Here is a 4,647-nt window from a genome sequence, read left to right on the forward strand (position 1 = left end):
ATACGCTCCAGCACCTCATACGGCCCAAAGAACCTACGCGCCAACTTTGACGACAGAGGCTTTGCAACCGAATACTGCCGATACTGCTGCAACTTTAAAAGCACTCTATCGCCCACCATGAACTCCACGTGGCGACGATGTTTGTTAGCGGCAACCCGCATACGCTGTTGGGCCCTCTCCAAGTTCCCACGCAAAGTCACAATTAACTCACCACGTTGGCGAATCAAAGCGGCGACGTCCCCAGGAGTCGTCCTTGAAGGCTCAGCTGCCACCAATGGCGGGGGATCGCGACCATACAGAGCCTTGAACGGCGAAGTCCCCAGACCTTCGTGATAAAAACAGTTCAAGGCCAACTCCGCCCACGGTAAGAAATTCACCCACTTGTTTGGTTTATCTGCAACGAACGAGCGCAAATACTGTTCCAGCCCCCGATTCCGCACCTCCGTCTGTCCATCCGATTGAGGGTGATAAGCTGTCGTGAAATGCAATTTCGTGCCGCTCAAGCGAAGCATCTCCTCCCACACATCATTTAAAAATACCGAGTCTCTGTCCGAGACCAAAGTCTTTGGAAGCCCATGATGCTTAACCACGGTCTCAATGAAGAGATTCCCCACCCGCAAGGCGTTGAAATGTGGGGGCAATGGCGCGAAATGCGCATATTTGCTCAACCTATCAACCACCACCATAATAGTAGTAAAACCCCGAGATTGAGGTAGGCACATCACAAAGTCCATCGACACGTCTTCCCAAACTTGAGAAGGAATAGGCAGCGGCTGCAGCAACCCCGCAGGCTTTTGGGTCGAATACTTCGTCGTCTGACAATCGACACACGCCTCTACATACCGCTGAACCTCTCTTCGCAAGTGTTTCCAATAGAATTGCGCCGCAATCCAGCGGAAAGTCCTCTCAACACCCGGGTGACCAGCCTGTGGGGTGGAATGGTGTTCATATAACAGAGGCAACTTTGCCGCTGACTTCTCGCCGACATAAATCCTGCGCCCCCGATAAATTAAACCCCCAACAAACGAGAGGCGCGCCCCTGCCTTGCCCTCCTTGATCGACGTTCGAATCTCCAGTAGATCGTCCAACACATCGGCCTCCTTTAATAGGATTTCAAGGATATCAGGCACCGGGTGCGCCACCAGCTCCAATAGGTCGGTGTCAGCCTGTTCCCCGTCTGCCGCCTTTGCATCAGGTTCCATATCTCGACGCGATAACGCATCCGCCACGCGGTTGGACGCCCCTGTTTTGTACTCGATACGAAACTTGTACCCCATTAATTTTCTTGCGTAGAATTGTTGGTCCGGAGTTTGAATAATCTGTTGGAGAAGTTCCTTCAAGCTCTTTTGATCGCTCCAGATCACAAATTCGCGACCCAACAAGTATTGGCGCCACTTTTGCACTGCTTCCACGATCGCGTACAATTCCTTATGATATGTAGAAGACACCTTTCGGCGTGGGCCCAATTTCTTGCTGAAGTAAGCTAACGGGTGGCCATCCTGAAGAAGTACTGCCCCCACACCAAAGTCTGACGCATCTGTCTCAATGCAGAAGACCTTGGAAAAATCGGGCAAACACAGCACAGGGGCTGAAGTCATTGCCGCCTTTAGCGCCCCAAAACTATCTTCTGCCGTGGGAGACCAAGCAAACGCCTCCTTCTTGAGTAGTTCAGTTAAAGGGCCGGCGATAGTCGCATAATTAGCAATGAACCGCCGATAATAGCCCGTGAGGCCCAAGAAACCTCGCAACTGTTTAACAGACGTCGGAACAGGCCACTTGACCATTGCGGCGATCTTTTCTGGATCAGCCTTCAATTGGCCCTCGGAAATCAAATGCCCCAAATATTCAACCGTTGTGCTGCAGAAAACACATTTGGACATCTTCACAAAGAACTGATTAGCCTTCAAAATTGTAAGGACCTCATGCAAGTGTCGCACGTGGGACTGGAGGGTCGGACTGTAGATCAGGATGTCGTCAAAAAAGACGATAACAAAAACGCGCAATAAGGGTCTGAAAATCGCGTTCATGGCTGCTTGGAACGTGGAGGGAGCATTTGTAAGGCCAAAAGGCATCACCATGAACTCAAAATGCCCGTCGTGCGTCCTAAAGGCAGTCTTGAAGACGTCATCCGTGTGCATTCGAATCTGATGGTACCCGGAGCGCAAGTCAAGCTTTGTGAAAAAACGCGCTGATCCTAGTTCATCAAATAACTCGTCCGAGGTGGGAATAGGGAAATGATCGGGTACCATGGCCGTATTCAAGGCCCTGTAGTCGATGCAGAACCTGAACGTACCATCCTTCTTCCTAATGAGTAATACCGGCGACGAGAACGGGCTCTGACTTGGTCAGATAACGCCCGCTGCCAACATCTCCTTCACCTGCCACTCGATCTCATTCTTTGAAAGTAGGGGTAACGGTATGGCCGCACATTAACCGGTTTCGAATTCGGCAGCAAATGAATGCGATGATCGAACGGGCGGGGCGGCGGCATACCAACTGGAGTGCGAAAAACCCCCTCATGAGATCCCAAAACAGCCAGCACCATGGGATCGAGGTCCTGCGGAAACTGCGGCGACTCCGAATCTGACCCCATCTCCGCCACTTTGGGGATTGCCACCAATTCGAACATGTCCACCTCACCTCTTAAGGATAACAAGGCCGCGACGGTTTTGAGGGTCACTTGCTGAGCAATGGGAGACGAAACCTTCAAGCAAATAGGAATCCCATTACGGACAAACTCCAGTGTCCCTTCCACAAAGTCACTGGTGACGCGTCTCATCGATCTTAGCCATGCCAACCCGAGTATCACCTCCGGTCCATGAACCGGCAGTATATGAAGATCTATCAAAAACACATGCGATTGGATCACCACCCGCGTCTGTAAACTAGCGTGCGAACACACCAAAGAGGCACCGTTCCCAACATACACCCGAAAAGGCCTAATCGCGGTCAGTGGAAGCGACAGCCGCTGCGCCACGTTGGGATGCAAAAAATCATGAGAGCTCCCCGTGTCTACCAGAATGACCACCGGCTCGGCCCCAATCGTACCCTATAACTCCATCGCCTCTGGCCGTTGTCTCCCCTCCAATGCGTAGATGTGAGAAAGGTCAGCCGTGATCACCTCCGCGTCTGGCTGCTCCTCTGGAGTAATAGGTTCGTCAACATCCTCCTCCATATCCCCACCCATATATGCCAAAAAAGGTCGTTTGCAAGCATGATTCGGTACCCACTTCTCCTAGCAATAAACACACAAACCTCGTCTCGTTCGATCTGCCCGTTCAGCCACCGTCAGCCTGAAGGCAACTTTGCATACTCCGGGCCACGTGCGTAAACTGGTCTGGTTGAGGGTTGGGCAGGATGCTGTGGCTGAGACGACGCCGGAGTCGGGTTTCGCTGCTCTCGGGGAGGCCAATTTCGCCGCTGAGAACCTGCCTGAACAGGGGGTGACTCCGCGCTGCTGTCAAATTCGATTGCGAGGGCCATCGCTGCCGCCACCGATCTAGGGTGTTGATGCTTGACTTGTTTCCGAACTGGTTGCTGAAGCCCGGCGATATAAATAGGCAGGAATGTAGATTCTGGGACATTAGGAATCCGGTTCCTCATAGACTCAAAGGTAGCGTTGTAATCGGCCAGGGTCCCTGTCTGTACCAACTTTGCGATTAATCCTAGATAATCCTCAAAACACTGAGGATCAAAACGACGTCGTACGTCCTCCAAAAAATCAGTCCAAAGCACCACCGGGTTACTGGCACGGTAGTTGAACACCCACTCCGCTGCTTGGTGTTCAAACAACATAACTACATAATGCAGCCGATACGCCTCGGGCATCCTCAGGTGATCAAAATAATATTGAATACGGGCGATCCAATTGACTGCATCCGTGCCGTTGAAACGCGGTGGTTTCATCTTCACATCGCGCGGTTCCTCTCACGCCCGATGTCCTCCATTATTATTCCACAACGGGTTATCCCAAGACGTCTGTTGTCTATTTGTCGCTGAATTCGGTCCCTGGTGGCCTCCCGGAGGGTCCCACGGGGTAAGCGGGCCCAGACCCGGCTGCGAACTACTGCCTCTCCCTCCAAATTGGCCCGATATAGGCATAGGCGTCGTAATAGACCCTATTGCAGTCACCCCCCTGCTCAAATCAGGAACCAATCCGAGCTGGTCCCACGAGCGAAATCCATTAGTGGTCGGAATACTTGTGAGAACCGACTGAGTAGCGAGGGCACCAGGCATCGAACGGGGGAGAGAATCGGTAAACCAGTGAGACGGTAAACCTAAGCTTTGCGTTGATTCCGCACGCGGTGGCACCAGCCGGCGATCAAAATCATCCATCCTCGTCTCAAACCGTGCCATAGAGGCCAAAATATGTTCGAACATCGTTGACACCGAATTCGGTCCCTGAGCGTTCGATCCTGATGATGCGCCCACCATGCTCGGCGAAATCATCGACCTGATCACCAAGCCCTCCGAACGTCCGACATCAGTAGTAACGACGTCTATGAGTTCAGTGAAAGCACCAAATTGTTAGGTGTAATCCTCCTAACGTGATGCCGGAAGTTGATAGTAGAAGTCCGGGAGGCGGAATCCCGTCGACAACTAGGGTTTGCAGAAAGCGATAAATGACAGAAAGAAAGTAGGCGAATT

General features: G+C 52.1%; 1 pseudogene; it reads right to left on the minus strand.

The window, feature by feature from the left end:
- Nucleotides 1-2,706: 2,706 nt before the first annotated feature.
- LOC148930744 (uncharacterized) lies at nt 2,707-3,906 on the minus strand (annotated as a pseudogene).
- Nucleotides 3,907-4,647: the final 741 nt, after the last annotated feature.

The sequence above is a fragment of the Salvia hispanica genome, chromosome 3 (assembly GCF_029641045.1).
Source record: "Salvia hispanica isolate PSC_SH4W2 chromosome 3, Shi_PSC_v1, whole genome shotgun sequence".
NCBI classification, from domain to species: domain Eukaryota; kingdom Viridiplantae; phylum Streptophyta; class Magnoliopsida; order Lamiales; family Lamiaceae; genus Salvia; species Salvia hispanica.